Below are 17,366 nucleotides of genomic sequence, written 5' to 3'. Positions count from 1 at the left end.
CCAGGCGCAGAGGCTTGGCTCTCTCTCTCTCTGTTTCCCTGTCAGTGACGCCGGCTATAATAGGACTCGCCCACGTTTGCGGCTGTGGTGTGGTCCGCACCTCTGTACAGTGTTGCCACGTTTTCTATACCGTTATCTCTCTCTCTCTCTCTCTCTCTTTCTCTCTCTCTCTCTCTCTCTCTCTCTCTCTCTCTCCTGGCGGGAAATGTGAGCCACCCTGAGTACTTTTGATTCTTTTATAAGTTATTTATAACTGTGCTTTCATTTGTTAATTTGGTTTTGTTATATTTAGTGATGCCGACATGGCATTCAATGCATGCCCCTCTCCTGCCTCTCTCTCTCTCTCTCACCGACTGGGTGTGGAAGTGTTGCCGCTCGCGAGTGAATAATTTTTTTTTTTTACTTCGGTATTGGCATATGCCTACTATTTTGTCCTACATATTAGCTTATGATTATAAATGTGATTATTCCTCGTCCTTAAAATTATGGTAAAAGCCTGTAAATGTGAGCATTTTTCCCTAGCAACACCTGTACAAGCTATGGTTGGGTCTACGGAGGTACGTACTTTACCTTAGGCCAGACTGTGGTGTGTAAGTGTTGCCACTCACAAGAATTACATGAATTATTTCTTTTACTTTGGATATTGGCATATTTCTTCTTTTTTCAGGCTCATTATCTTATATCCATATCTGTGATATTATTACCCACCCTAAAACTACGCTAAAAACCATTAAAAGTGACTACAATTTCTTTTAGCAACACTGTACAATATGTATGCCATGTTTCTGTGTTACTGTATAAATATTTTATGCATAATAAGATTACTGTTGATTCATCCATCAAAATACACAAGTGTAAGTTTTATTCATCTGAATTTATCGAATTTGTGATGCCTTGTACATAAATAGCTTCCGTTTCATATCGCAAGTTGGGGAAACGTGGCACCATTGTACACAGGTGCGGGCACACCACAGCCGCAAACGTGCGCGAGTCCTACTATAGCTCTGGGTCGTCCAGGTTTAAGGTTTGTATATGTCCTTGGTTAGGGATGTAGGATGGACTTTAGCAAGTTTATGCTCTTGTCCAGTAGGCAGGGTGATGTTTTGTGTTTTGTTTTCCCACTATTGGTTGTAAGTTAAGGTAGTTTAATAGATTATGTTAATTTTGTACGTGGTGTTTTGACTCTCCTTAAATGTTCATATGCTAAAGTAACTCCAGATCTAAGTAGTACAATATGGTCTTGTCGTACACTCAATTATCATTCTATCGTGGTTTTACTCAGGCCGTGCACCCTGTCCACTTGGTGATTGGGTAGTTTGCGACAAATGGGGGCCTGTCCGGGATTGAATATGTATACCCCCTGGGGGTAGGGGGGTTTCAAGAATACTCCCCCAGTATCCCTGCTTGTCGTACGAGGCGACTAAAAGGGTTGGTGGTGGGTTAGTGCCCCACCCCGTAAAAAAGCAAATAAAGCGCCTCGGACCCGGACGGACCATACGTTGACGACTAAGGAACGGACAAAGGACATTCTGAGAGTAGGAACGTGGAATGTGAGAGGAGTGAATGATGAAGTGAAAGAGAGAGAGATTGTCCAGGTGCTTGAGGATGCAAAAGTGGATATATGTGGATTGACTGAAACTAAATGGAAAGGTGAAAGGATGAGAGAATGGGAATACGGTGTAGGTATATGTGTGGGAGTCAGTGAGAATGAGAGGGCAAGAGAGGGAGTATGTCTGATGATAAGCAAGAAGTGGAAGGAGAATATAAGAGAGTATGGAACAGTGGGTGCAAGGATTGTATGGGTGAGGATGAAAGTAGGTATACAAGCATGGGCGACTGTATGTGTGTATGCTCCAACAGAGGATCGAGTGGCAAGAGTGAAAGATGAGTTTTGGGCGAGAGTAGAAGCATGTATGGACAAGTTTGAGAGGAGCAAGAGAGTGCTGTTGATTGGAGACATGAATGGCAAAGTCGGGAATGTACGAGTGGATGGAGTGGTTGGTCAGTGGGGTGTGCCAGCGGAAGTAGATGGGAATGGTAGTGCTTTGGTGGACATCTGTGCTGGTAAGGGGTTGGCAATAGCCAACACCTACTTTCGTCATAAGATGATCCACCGGTATACATGGAGAGTAATAAGGAGGATGGATGGTGAACTTGTTGAACGAAAGGCAATGATAGACTACGTGTGTGTGAATGAGCGAATGAGAAGACAAGTGTTGGATGCAAGGGTGTGGAGAGGGTGGGGGAATGGAGTCTCGGACCATCACTTAGTGATGGCCAAGATAGAGCTGCAAAGAAAGTGGTTGAGGAGGCGAAGGGGAAGACAGGAGGAAGCAGCTCCTGTGAGAAGAGTGGAGAAATTGCAAGATAGTGAGAAGAGGACAGTGTATAAGAGCATAGTGGAAGAAAGATTGGGAAGGTATGAGCTAGAGCAGATGGAAGGGGTGGAAGACGTATGTAAGATATTCACGGAAGAGATAAGCGCAGCGTGTGAGGTGGTTTGTGGAGTGAGGAGGAGATGCAAGGGTGTGCAAGGGACAGCATGGTGGAATGATGAGGTGAAACGAGCTGTGGAACAAAAGAAGAAGGCATATGGTGAATGGTTGGCGAGTAGAGGTAGGGGAGAAGATGAGAGAGAGAAGAGAGAGGTATATGTGAGCAGGAGAAGGGAGGTTAAGAGACTGGTGAAGGAGAGTAAGAAGAAAGTGGATGAAGAGTTTGGGAGGAATCTGAGTGTGAAATGGAGGGAGAGTAAGAAATTGTTTTGGAAGGAGGTAAAGAAAGTAAGGCAGTGTGAAAGGGGAAATAGTAGGGGAGTGAAAGATAGGAATAATAGATTGTTGGTGGAGAAGAGAGAGAAACTGAGGAGATGGAAGGAGCACTTTGAGGATTTGTTGAATGTAGAGAGTGAGAGCAGTGTGAGTATAAGTGGTTGGGGAATGGCTGGGAGAAGAAGAGATGAGAGGAGGGAGGAAGAGATCAGTAGGTCGGAAGTAGTGGAAGCGATGAAGAAGATTAAGCTGGGAAAGGCCCCAGGAATTGATGGAGTGTGTGGTGCAATGCTTAGGTATGGGGGCGAGATTGTTGTGGAGTGGATATGGAAGTTGTGTAGATTGGCTTGGGAAGAGGGAAGGGTTCCAGAGGACTGGAAATCAGGTATAATTGTTCCTCTGTACAAAGGAAAAGGGGAGAGAGAAGTATGTGGTAACCATAGGGGTATTTGCCTTCTTAGTGTGACTAGTAAAATATATGGTAGAATACTCATTGATAGGGTTAGGCATATGACAGAGGAGCTAGTTGGAGAAGAACAAGGGGGATTTAGGAAGGGAAAAGGGTGTGTAGATCAGATATTTGTTCTAAGATGTTTAGTGGAGAAGTATCTAGAGAAGGGACGGAAAGTGTACGCTGCCTTCATGGACTTGGAGAAAGCTTATGACAGAATAGATAGGAAAGGTATGTGGAAGGTATTACGAATATATGGAGTGGAGGGGAAATTGTTGAGTGCTGTGAAGAGTATGTACGAGGGAGCTAGGGCTACGGTGCGAGTGGATGGTGAGCTGAGTGAGTTCTTTGATCTCAATGTGGGACTGAAACAGGGGTGTGTAATGTCTCCATGGCTGTTTAATATATATATGGATGGGGTCGTAAAGGAGGTACAAGGTAGGGCAGTGGATGTGGGGGTGGCCCTAATGAATGAGGGTGAGATTTGGAAGCTTCCGGTGTTGCTGTTTGCTGATGATACAGTGCTGTTGAGTGAAGATGAATGGGAGTTGCAAGGTTTGGTGAATGAATTTGGGACAGTGTGTAGGAGGAGGAAGCTGAAAGTTAATGTAAACAAAAGTAAAGTTATGGTGTTTGAGAGGAATGAAGTCACAGAGTGTGCAGTGAGGTTGGATGGTGAGGATATGGAGAATGTGAGTGCATTCAAGTACTTGGGTAGTGTGATGAGTAAGGATGGAACTTTGGGGGATGAAGTACGTGAAAGGGTACAGCAGGGAAGGAAGGTTGTTGGCACACTGAAAGCAGTGATGAGAAATAAGGAGGTGAGTATGGAAGTTAAGAAGCCACTGCATGATGGTATTGTGATCCCTACCCTGACGTATGGAAGCGAGGCGTGGACCTTGCAAGAGGGGAACAAGTCGAGAGTCAGAGCAGTGGAAATGAGTTACTTGAGAGGAGCATGTGGAGTGACATGGAGGGACAGGTTGACGAATGAAGAAGTGAAGGAACGTTGTGGGGTAGATGTGGATGTGGTTGAAAAGATTAGGAGAAATACACTGAGGTGGTTTGGACATGTGGAGAGGATGGAGAATGAAAGACTGACTAAGAGGGTGTATGTAGGTGAGGTGGAGGGAGGGAGAGGGAGGGGTAGACCGAGGATGAAGTGGAGGGATGGAGTTGAGAGGTATATGAGGGAGGGGGGGTGAGTTGGGGGGAGGGGAGTCAAATGGTGGGTGACAGAGTGACTTGGAGGCGTTTTGTCTGCGGCCACCCTTTGCGGGATTAGGGGGTCGGGCTATAGATAGATAGATAGATATTTAGCTACATTACATGTTTCTGTGTACTCCTTGTGCATTGCAATTCAGCCTTTAGCAACAACTGTTTCCCTCATATTTGAGTTTGCTTTAGGAAACAAGTGTTCTCCCTGGTAGTCCTAATTGTGTGCACTAGTGTATACGCGTGTAGCTAATTCCTGCTCAGTTACCTCATTCAAGAGCTGTGTTCCGTTCACGAAACTGTTCCTAGAGTGTTGTTGCTTTACAACTCTTGTTTGTTCTACTCTGTCTGGGCATATGGGTCATGTATATTGTATGATCTGTATTATTTGATAGTGTGGTGTATAGTGTTTTGTGGAGGGTTTTGTTGTCTTAGCTCCATACACACCACTATCGTTATATTTACTATACCAGTTGTTTTACTTGGATCTATTAGGAGATTATTACGTACCCACGTACAGCAGAGATTAGTACTCCCACTTTACTGGTGACATTGTATTCCCCACGTAATTTTTGCAGTGTGTGTGTGTGCGCACTACGTTCCCGTGTGTGGTGGAAGGTTTATTGTCCCACTAGGTGAAGTGGTTTACTGATATTTGAGTGATTACACTATCTAGCTAGCTAGCTTATTTTCATTGTCCTTCCCTTCTCGCCGCCATCATGTTTGTGTTGGAAGATTTTGTTTCTAATCCTACAGTGACTGTCCTTTCTAGGTTAACCAAGGTTCAGTGGGAAGTGCTGGCAGCTTATTATAAGCTTGAGCTTCGTCCTAGGTTGAAGAAAGATGATATAAAGCAGTTAGTACTTGCACACATGGTTAGGGAGGAAATTTTCAGTGAGGAAGAAGTGAGAATGTTGGAACATCCTAGTGATTTGATGGCTTTGAGGAAAACTGAGCTGGAGGAAAAAAGGCTTGAGGCTGAGAGGATGAAAGCGGACAATGATAGAATCCGTCTCTCTCGTAGTCCCACATCGCCTGAGTGTGAGCCAGATTCCTTCAAAATTGCTGCAGCATTAAAGTTTGTTCCTAAATTCAATGAGGAGGATCCAGAAGATTTTTTCACCCATTTTGAGAAGTCGGCTGAGCTCCATTCTTGGCCCCAGGATAAGTGGGTGTTGCTAATACATAGCTCATTTACTGGTAGAGCTCAGGAAGTGTTTACCGCACTGGATGCCACTCAAATTGAAGATTATTATTTTGTAAAAAAAACTGTATTGCATGCATACAAGAAAGTGCCCGAAGCTTATCGACAACAGTTCCGCCGTTGCCGTAAGACAGAGGGACAGACTTATGTAGAATTTTTCCGCCGCAAACAATGACTTTGTAAAAAATGGGTTGAGAGCGAGTTGACTAGTTTGACAGTTGAGGGCTTGCTGGAGTTGTTTGTGCTGGAGGAAGTGAAATCTTGCCTCCCAGCTAGAGTAAGGTCACATGTGGAGGAAAAAGGGTTATGTACGTTATCTGAGGCTGGCATTGCTGCCAATCATTTCTCCCTAACTAATAGTGATCCCTTCCACAAGTACAGGTTGACTGCTCCCCAGCATAAGCCAGCCAGCACTTCACAGAGTGAACAGCCCCTGAATAAGAAGCTGACGGAGTCCCAGGGACCTTCCTTCAAGCTTGAGCCCACTGGTGAGTGCGCTGGTGAGGAGACTCGTGGAGTTACTAATCAAGACGTGATGAGGTCTCTCTTCTGTAGGTACTGTAAGAAGCCTGGCCACATCATAAAAGACTGTAGGAAGTTGGCCAGTAAGTACAGCCTCACCCAGGGCAATGCAGTTCTCCATGCCAGTGCACTCACCCAACCAGTGGAGGTGAGTGACCCACAGGTTAGTAATTTACTTGTTTCGGGGCCATGTGAACATTCAAGTGATTCCCTTGAAGTACCCCCATCATTTAAACCATTCTGCTCAAGAGGTGTAGTATCAAAACATGAGTCCAGTAGATTCTCGGCTCCTGTTGTTGTGTCGCGTGACACTGGATCTGATCTATCTTTCATTTTAAAGGAAGATGTTCCCAATTTTGATTGTTATACAGGTGAGACTGTACTAGTGTCTGGTCTGCCAGGAGAGGCTAGATATCCCCTTTGCTCAGTGTATCTTCGGTCTGTGTTTGTCACAGGTCCTGTAACACTAGCTGTAGTAGATCACCTCCCCGTTAGGAACATTTCAGTATTAATTGGCAATGATTTAGCTGGTTCCCAGGTTATTGCTAACCCCATCGTTTCAGACAAACCTGTTGATATCAACAACACTACTGACCTAGAGCTGAAGCACCCTAATCTCTTCCCAACTTGTGCTGTTACTCGTAGTCAGAGCCAGAGGTTGTTGGATGCACAACCCCTGCTGTAGAGCCAGAGGAAAACACACCCGAGGGAGATGTTTCCCTTGCGGAATTGTTTGATGATACACTCAGTAAGTCTAGTTCTGGTCTCCTTGACTTTGGTAGCACCCCTATCACAAGGGAGAGATTAATTCAGGAACAGTCTAGTGACCCCGTATGTAAGTTGTTTCTTGCACAGCTTACTGAAGGTAATGAAATAGATGAGGTTCCACACTGTTTTTATCTCAATTTGGGGGTGTTGATGCGTAAATTCAGACCACCTAAGGCTCCTGCCAATCACACGTGGGAGACAGTCCATCAGATCGTCGTCCCAAAATCTCTACGTATTGAGATATTGAAGATGGCACATGATGGGGTGGGTGGACACCCGGGAGTCCGTAAGACTTACCACAAGATTTTGTCTTATTTTTACTGGCCAAAGTTGATGAAAGATGTTAGTACCTATTGCCGCACCTGTCATGTGTGTCAGATTAGTGGCAAACCAGGCACTGAAGTCAATCCTGCACCCCCTCAGCCCATTCCTGTCATGGAGGAGCCCTTTAGTAAGGTAATTGTTGATTGTGTGGGCCCTCTCCCAAGAAGCAAACGCGGGAATCAGTATTTATTAACCATAATGGATGTTGCCACTCGTTACCCTGAGGCCATACCTCTCCGTAGTATCACTAGTAGGAATGTTGTCAGGGCCCTGATCAAGTTCTTCACACAGGTTGGGTTACCTGCCATCGTGCAGTCCGACCAAGGGTCTAACTTCACCTCCAGGCTGTTTCAGCAAGTGATGAGGGCCCTGGGAGTCCGTCAGTGTAAGTCAACCGCTTACCATCCCCAGAGTCAAGGAGCCCTGGAACGTTTCCATTCTACCATTAAGACTATGATACGTACTTATTGTTTGGAAACGGGTCAGGATTGGGATGAGGCTATTGATCTTTTATTGTTTTCAATTAGAGATAGTGTAAATGAGAGTCTAGGCTTCACCCCGTTTCAGCTCATTTATGGACACCAGGTCCGTGGTCCTCTCAAAGTCTTGAAAGAATGCTGGTTGAATGACGAGAGTACTGTACCGATTGCTGCATATGTAACTCAGTTCCGCTCCAACTTGCATCGTGCATTAAAGTTTGCCCATTCTAATCTCAGTCATGCTCAAGTACGAATGAAAGACAATTATGACAAAATTCACAAGGCACAATCCCGCATTTTTCATGTTGGTGATCAAGTTTTAGCTCTGCTACCAGTACCAAAGCAGCCTCTTCAGTCTCGGTACTCAGGGCCGTATCATGTTTTGAAGTGGGTTGGAGACCTTAATTATATCATTGCTACGCCAGAGAGGCAGAAGAAAGGCGAAGTGTCCATGTTAATTTGTTGAAAATGTATCACTCTCGTGACCAATCACAAGGAGGGGAAGTGGAACAAGTCACCTTAACAGGAACTAGAGTAGTGAAAAAGTCAGAGGAAAATGACCCTACACCATTCGTAGGCAGTAAGCTGTCAAATCGTGAAATTCTAACAAATCTTATGAATAAATTAGAGCATCTGCCCCCCACCCAGGCAGGCGATATTGACTGTCTTCTACAGGAGCATCCAGACCTCTTTGGTGACACCCCTTGGCTCTGTACCCTGCTGCCCCATGATGTGGATGTTCAAGGAGCCCCTCCGATCCGACAAGCTCCATACTGTCTCAGTGCCGAGAAGAGGGAATTCCTGCAGTCCGAGGTGCAGAGACTAAAAGAGCAAGGTTTGATCCGTCCAAGTATGAGCCCCTGGGCCTCACCTGTAGTATTAGTTCCCAAGGCTGGAGGAAGTTACCGCCTTTGTGTAGATTATAGGAAAGTCAATGCTGTTATCCTGCCCGACTCCTTTCCACTACCCAGAATGGATGACATTATTGATGACCTAGGAGCGGCCCGCTACGTCACTAAGCTTGATCTCCTCCAAGGGTATTACCAAGTGCCCTTGACAGAACAAGCCAAGTCAATCTCTGCCTTTGTCACTCCAAGCGGCCTTTGGGAATTTCTAGTTCTTCCCTTTGGCATGCGGAATGCCCTGGCCACATTCCAAAGACTAATGAACAATTTGATAGCAGAGTTGCCTGGCGTCCATGTGTACCTAGATGACTTAGTTGTCTGGAGTGACAATTGGGAGGAACACCTTGAGAGGCTGCGAAAGCTCTTTGATGTCCTGGAGGAGGCAAATCTCACCGTGAACCTCTCCAAGAGTGAGTTTGGGCATGCCCACGTCGTGTTCCTGGGGCATGTGGTCGGGCAGGGCCAGCTAGCCCCTGTTGATGCAAAGGTGGATGCCATTTTACAATACCCACCACCAGCTGACTGAAAGTCTACCATGAGGTTCCTTGGGATGGTGGGTTACTATCGTCGTTTCTGCAGGAACTTTGCCCAGGTCGCTGCTCCCCTTACGGATCAACTTAGCTCCAAGAAGACGTTCCATTGGACAAATGAATGTCAGCGGGCATTTGAGGGTTTGAAGGCCCTGCTGGCTTGTGCTCCTGTGCTCTGAACCCCAGACCCACATCAGCCCTTCATCATTAGAGACGATGCAAGTGATGCAGGGGTGGGGCCAGTGCTCTTGCAAGAATATTGTGAAGTGTTACATCCCGTATGCTACTTTTCCCAAAAGTTTAAGGTTTATCAAAAGGCTTATGCCACTGTTGAAAAGGAGGCTCTTGGAATTGTCATGGCAATAGAAAAATATGAAGTATTTCTGTCTAGTAGCGCATTCCCCATCACGGTGTTCACAGACCACAACCCCCTTGTGTTTATCGAAAAGGTCAAGTTTAAGAATGCTCGAGTGCTGAGATGGGCTCTAGCCTTGCAACCGTATAATATAAAACTGCAGCATATTCGTGGCAAGGACAATACCACTGCAGATTCATTGTCAAGAGTGTGAACAGAGTGTAGGTTCCCTATGATTTACCATGTTATTTACCCGTTCTATGTTTTTAGGTTTAAGGAATTTTTGTAACATTGAAGTAAACCTACTTTTGTACCTCTAATGTTTGTACATGTTAGAGTAACTTTTTCCGGCTTGGTAAAAAGTTCTTTTTTTTTGGGGGGAGGTGTCACGTGGACGCATATTTTGTGTAGTTAATTGTTCCCCTTCGCGCCACGTGTATAACTAGCTAGTTAAGGTGTTACTAAATTAACGAACTGGCGACCCAATGAAGTTGTGGTAGGCCTGCATAAAAGCCCAGGCGCAGAGGCTCGGCTCTCTCTCTCTCTCTGTTTCCCTGTCAGTGACGCTGGCTAGCTCTGGGTCGTCCAGGTTTAAGGTTTGTGTATGTCCTTGGTTAGGGATGTAGGATGGACTTTAGCAAGTTTATGCTCTTGTCCAGTAGGCAGGGTGATGTTTTGTGTTTTGTTTTCCCACTATTGGTTGTAAGTTAAGGTAGTTTAATAGATTATGTTAATTTTGTACGTGGTGTTTTGACTCTCCTTAAATGTTCATATGCTAAAGTAACTCCAGATCTAAGTAGTACAATATGGTCTTGTCGTACACTCAATTATCATTCTATCGTGGTTTTACTCAGGCCGTGCACCCTGTCCACTTGGTGATTGGGTAGTTTGAGACAAGAGGTCGGTCTAGTTTTTTTTTTTTTTTTTTTTTTTTTTTTTAAAAAAAGGACAATGGTCAGGATCTCATAATAGAATCTATGTAAGAGGTTATTGTACAGTTTACACCGAACTTTCTACAAAAGTTCAGGGATAAGCAAGGATGAAGGAACTGGATATTGAGAACAATCAGTCAAAGGCAAAGGTCACACAGAAAGACCAAAGGCCAAAGTCAGATGGCATGGTCAGCGTAAACGGTTTTAATCCAATTTAGGGCAAATTTGGTGGAAGGCTTGAAGGAAGGAAAAGACGGATGTGTTCGATTCTAAGAACAGTAAGTCAACAGTCAAGGCCAGAAAGCAAGGCAAAATGTTCCACCCTATGACTCAGACAGTATATATTACAGTTTGGACCAAAGTTAGTGGAAGAATTAACAGGTAAACCAAGGATGGAAAGATTTGATTTTGAGAGTAAATAAGAACAACTAAGACAATTTTGATTCAATTTGGACCAAACTCAGTGAATGGGTAGAGTCAGGCGAGTCATAGCCATGTCAAATATTCCTCCCTTAGATCATTTGTAAAAGCGGAGATGTTGCACTCTCTGAGTGCTCATTCCTATTTACTCTGTCACTATGAAGTAAGGAAGGTTGTACCATGTGATTCTTTAACCTGCCCCCTGGCCACAGTCTTCTCAGTGAATCAGGAGTAAGCCTTACCAGGATAACAGACCTTGCTAGTTTACCTGTTATCCCATTTTGCTTATACTGCATCTCATAACATAATCTTCTGCAGTACAACCTAGCACATAAGATTTCATACTTTGTTGATGTTGTTGTTCCTTGACCCCCAATCTGCCTGGCCAAGCAAACCCGTCAACCACGGGTAAGCAACTGCCCCACTGGGTTCGTCCCACAGATTCCCAACCCCGTTGATGCTGTCTGCATTTTAGTGTGGTATAGTATGTGCTTTGCAGTGCTCCATTACGTGTGTTATATTGTGTGGGTTCATTCTAGAAGCGCGGCATGTACAGTCTTTAGTTCCACCCAACGTGAATCTACACTGAAGTGGATTGGGTGATGTCCTGATCTAAATCTAGCTTGGTGTACTCGATCAGGTCTATCGAACCCTCAAACGGCGGGCTACTTTCCAATTTTACGTCCGTGTGGGATGAGTTATTTTGGAAAAAATTAAGTGTTATTAAATCAGGCTAAACATGCATAAATGGATCAGAACAGCAGAAAAAACAAAGAATTTAATGTTACTCTCTTCAGATTGCACGCGGGCTGGGTGGTGGTGGGAGGTGAGTGAGAGGGGTGGTGGTGCGTCAAGGTCACTCTCAGTGGCACGCGACTGAGAGCACACAGGCACAGTCTTGCTTGCTGCTTTTTTTTTTTTTTTTTTTTTTTTGGAAAAACACACTAAAATATTCTTTTTACATTATGTATACTGTTCTGTCATCAAGGTGCACTATGAACACTACACGAATTATATGTAAATTTTTTCTTACTTTACGTTTCTACAGGTATAATTTTACCTATGTAAATATTATGTACAACTGTTCATATTACCACAACTGTTCACACTAATATGTTACAATATGGTATTCTGTGAAGCAGTCAGTACAGACCCACACCACACTCCTGGCATATAATAGGCCCGCACTGGAATGTGTTCTGGAACGTCGACCGCCTTTTCCTTGACGAATGTTCCGGAACGTTGTCGCCTTTTATGGGTTAAGAATGCCTCTGTTTATGGTAATTTTGTGAGGAGGGGCTTGTAATACGCTGTTCTGAATGAGATTTGTACTGACCTGCGCAGGAAATGAATATGTTGGTAATTCTTCATTGCCAATGTTGGAATGTTTGGAGGTGGGATGATGTTGAGGAGAGTCTGGTAATGTTTGTGCGTGTTTGTTTTATATGCCTAGTTGTGTTGTGTGGCCCTGTTATATAATGACAGGGGTAATGTGTGTTGGGGTAGGCTGCCACATAGAACTGTATGCCTCTCATATCAAGATACTAAGAGCAATGACTTTAGTTTCAAAGAGTAAGTGAGCTGTGGGAGTGGTTTTGGTGCAGCCAGTAATGATGTGTGGGGCGTTGTTCTGTATGGTCTGCAAGGTGCTGTAGTGGGTGTTAGATAGGATGGGGGCCCATGCCGGGCAGGCACAGGACATCACTGGTGTTGTAAATAAACTGCAGAGCAGCAACAGATGGGATGTCATTCTGATTCTAACATACGTAAAACCTTATAGCAAAACATATAGAATGAATATTGTTATTGTAAATATTCTCATAATAGTTTCTTGTTTATAGGTACTGTGTTTTTGACAGTGTTATCATGCATGGCAGTCAATGCTCATATTACTGTACAATGCACAAGGTTTGCAGAGGAAATATCTGTCGCGTACAGGAAACAATTACTGAATCCCTCACAAATGACGATGTCATCAGGCTTCTGCATCTTGGCAGAAGTAACAAGAACTACCATATAGTTTATATTATATTTTACCTTAAATCTAATGAAACTGTTGCATTCACGTGAATTCTTTAATGAGGTTCCTGCTTCTCTTAATCTGATTCAATTTTCGTATTTAAAGTAAAAGAATATAAAAAGTTGAATAGGAATTACTTTTATATAATTTAGTTTTGCTTAGGACGAATAGTTCAAAATACATTTCTGCTTTCCAACCATTTTTGTGTCCATTTATGTAATGTAAATTTATTAAGTCTGTGTAACAGCAGAGCTATGGATGAAAGAATCTGAACATAAAACCTGGTAAAGCCTGGGCGAAAATGACACCTCACCCTCGCAGCCACTCTTCTTCCTGGTGTCGGACGTCTACACCCGGCATATTAAATATTTTCACTTCACAAATCCAGCCACCAGTCACCTCACAACATAGACCTACTCATTGCCTCCACTAACCTTCAGGGCGGCCAGCTCTACCCAATGGTATGAGCCGCATGAGGTCCTTACTTCGACGTGCAGTCATTGGTGTGTCAATCAGTCCAGGAAGCACACAGTTTACACGTATGGCTTTGCTGAAATGGTATGGAGATCCAGTAACTTACATTGCAGTATGGATGAATCATATTACATAAAAAAATCGTTCTTTATATACAGTATCAGGAAAATAATTACCAACATTAAAGCAAATACAGTACATGGAAGCCATGATCAGTCCATTGCCTGCATGCCTATATGGTTTAGCTACCTCGCCAATTCCGCAGCACACGTCTTGGTGAGTGAAATAAGTCCTCCTTTACTGGCAGTATAGCCACTCCAATTGGTGGAGCCAGTTTTCCCGTCAATACTTGCAATATTCACTACTGCACCCTTGGGGTCATTCCCATTTTCCAGCAGTTATGTTGCGAAAGCCTGTGTTACCAAGAAAGTTCCCTGCGGAGTAAAATATGATAATACTAGATTCATTGTTGCCTGAGTATAAGTATTTTCATAACAGTTTGAGCATTTTCTGTTACTTTTTATGTCATGTACTATTAAACACCGAAGTGATTGTCACAACTTGGAACTGACTGTCAGGTTGACATCAATATTTTTCTTCCAGGAGTCACCATCAGTCTCTAAGATGGGAGCTGTGATGGCCACGCCGGCACAGTTGACTAGCAGCGAGGGCGAGGCACCACACTGGTCCTGGGCTGACTTCATGGCGTCCTCCACACTGCACCTGTCTCTCACGTCCATGGCCACAGCCACGTGCTGCCGCCCACCTGCCAGAGACAGGGGAATAATGTATATGTTCTTTACTATGAAATATTACAAGAAGTTTCGTAAATAATAACACCAAAGTCCTGCACACCAGAATATTTTCAGGTGCAAATAGCAATGATAGGAAATGTTTGGTGCAGCGTCAAGCCCAAAAAAGTATGTTTGTGCTGCAAGGAACTTAATAATGACCTTTGATTCCAATAAGAAAGTTAAATGGACATCACCAGAACGGACCTAAATGCAAAATTATAAAGTTTTACCTCAGGACTGCAAGCGGGTCACAAAAAGAGTTTCATTAGATTATTTACCGTCAAATACACCAGGAAATATGTCAACCTTCTCCCCAGGCAATAAATAGCTGTACCATCCTGTCTTACAAGTGGAGGTGTGGACAAGCCGACACCAAAGAAAGCAGAAATGAGCGAGCTGCACCACTTGTGAGAATGGCTGGCCTCCCTGAGATGCTAGTGTTAAGGCCCTCTCCCACTTCGGCGTAAATAGGCACGATGAAGCCACGATGAAAATCGTGGCCGAAGTCGGTGATGTGTCGACGATTCTGACCAAGAATCGTGGCGTCGGCGTAATACCGGCAACACCAGTACGACAAAACGCCGAAACCTCGGCGGAGTATACAATATAACTGGCGACTAGTAGCCGACATATCGCCGATATGTCGGCGTAATGCACAAGCATTATTCTAAATTCAAATTTTAAAGGTTTTTCTTATGGCGACTCAACGACGATAAAGGTACAACGGCAGTGTGCTGTCGACGATGTATCGTCGATGTGTCGGCGAATGCATCGCACGCACCTCGCAGACAAAACGCTGAGGCCATCGCAGGTGCCTCGCCGTCATCGGCGTATTTAAGGCGATTAATCGACGATTCATCCGCGAAATCTCGGCGATATATCACCGACATTCATAAGATGAAATATTACTGTCGCACAACCCGGTACATATCGTACGGTTTACGTAGGCTATGTCGTATTAACCTCACCAATGCATCGCCGATACATTGCCGATGCTTCGCAGTATGACCGTATGACATCTCAACGTTTTTTTTCACCGTCGACGCCTCGCCGATGTCGGTGATCATACGCGGTTTATACGCCGGGTAATCGCCAACGTCGCCGAGGCGTCGCCTTGTTGTTTACGACTAATCTGCGAAATTTTACAAAATCGTGGAGGGCCACGACATTTTCATGCAGCATGAAAACGTCGTGGTCCCCCACGACAAATTGCCACCTCGTGCGACGTATCGGCGCCATGCCACGAATGGACAAGATTTTGATCACGAATACCCACGATTAGGGATTTTTGACACATCGTGGCTTTATCTTCCACACTTTCGCCGAAGTGGGAGAGGGCCTTTATATTCTGATTCAGCTACTGAGTAAGCAGCCTGATCCACAGGTCTGGGGAGATTATGAGAGAGAGAGAGAGAGAGAGAGAGAGAGAGAGAGAGAGAGAGAGAGCTATCCACTTATTCTGACCACTCCTGAGCACATAATTATAGAACAGCGTTTCTGGGTTTTAAATACTCATAAGAAAAAAAAAAAAATCGTCGAGTCAGCATGGTCAACAATGTCAGCCTGTTCACTGCACCAAACACACCGAGCAATATATAGTTTATAGAAGGAGAATGAAACAAAAGCATTTCATCAGTACTTGGTCTTTCCACTCATAACCTTTGGTATATACAACTAGTAGGCGGTTTGACCTGCTGCCGAAGGTTACATATATATATATATATATATATATATATCTGTCTATCTATTTATCTATCTATCTATATGTCTATCTATCTATCTATATATATAAATATATATATGGAGCCTCTGTGGTACAGTGGTAGAGTGTGCTTTTCGTACACGGGTGAACCAGGCTTCGCGCCCCGCCGGGGTAATAAACTCTGGGAGTGTTCACCCGGCCACGTACTGCATTAGCGGACACAAGGGGTGCCGTGGTTGAACCAGTGTCGCTTATTATAAAGTATGCTTGCACCCAGTCGGCTTGCGCTGGCCGATTACATTTGGTTCACAGACTAGACAGAGGCGGTGGCTCAATCGGTAGAGAGGCAGCCTGCAGTCCTACCGGCCTCAATCGGTAGAGAGGCGGCCTGTAGTCCTACCGGACCCAGGTTCAAATCCCGGCTGGGGCAGGGAACAGTTGAAGGATTTGAATTTATTAAAAATCAGACTTTACTGATCTACCAGAAGACCTGACGACATGTAAAAATACCCCCGCTAATACCAATACACCAGTCTTGTATGAGACAGCCATAGCATGTATTCAATATGGACGGTGGGTGTTAGCGCCGAAGTGGTGACATGTAGAGATGTATGGTATGTAGGAGGACTACTGAGCCTTGAGAACATGCTGTGAAGCCTATTCCCAGAGTCGGACACATAAAAAAAAAAAAAAATCCAAAGCCACTCCAACACTACAATTACACTTACAAGCACTTCTCACCCTACATGCAATATCTACCAGACAGCCTAAGCCGCTTGGTAGAGATACATTGTATCGTCCCGACTTCGGTCGGGATAGGCCGGTCCTGCACTGGATACTCAAACTGTTGCTGATGATATATATATATATATATATATATATATATATATATATATATATATATATATATATATATATATATATATGTGTGTGTGTGTGTGTGTGTGTGTGTGTGTGGGTGTGCAAATATGCAATGAAGGACTTTTACTCATCTAACGGTCATTTCTGATCTTCCAAAATTACTCTTTCATTTTCACATTTGTTGAACAATCACAGATGAAGGTAACTGCGTCACTCTTTGCTTCCACCTGGAGCCTAGTATGGCCCAACTATGATAAGGGTGTTCGGGGGAAGGGGAGTTTAGCTGACAAACAAATCGTCTACCATAACAATATATATATTTTTTTTTCTCAAAACTTCACTATTAGTTTTTCCATTCACGCAGCAGGTAAATATTGGTATGAGAGGTTTGGTACGTCTGCCAACACTCTTGTACTTTGATCAATGATCTAACTTCAAGGAACACATCATGAAGCACAGGGTGGCCGCAGGGGAGGGGGGGGAGGTGACATTTTCCAGAGCTGTACCACAGCCTTTTCTTTTTTTAATTTCTTCACTTTTTTCCAGCTTTTATCTTCCCCCACCCACTTGATCATATTGGGGGCTTTCTGGACTCCAGATGGAAGAAAAGATTGATGTGATAACCTTCGTCTGTCAGTG

At 44.2% G+C, this 17,366-nt stretch overlaps 1 pseudogene; it reads right to left on the bottom strand.

Moving 5' to 3' along the window:
• LOC145400544 ((3R)-3-hydroxyacyl-CoA dehydrogenase-like) overlaps window positions 1–17,366 on the bottom strand; it is a 43,787-nt pseudogene that overhangs the window by 19,877 nt on the left and 6,544 nt on the right.

The sequence above is a fragment of the Coenobita brevimanus genome, chromosome 52 (genome assembly GCF_032717465.1).
Source record: "Coenobita brevimanus isolate Jiangsu-jjx chromosome 52, ASM3271746v2, whole genome shotgun sequence".
NCBI lineage: Eukaryota > Metazoa > Arthropoda > Malacostraca > Decapoda > Coenobitidae > Coenobita > Coenobita brevimanus.
Note: the sequence above shows the minus strand (reverse complement) of the source record. Positions and strands in the feature narration are given on the sequence as shown.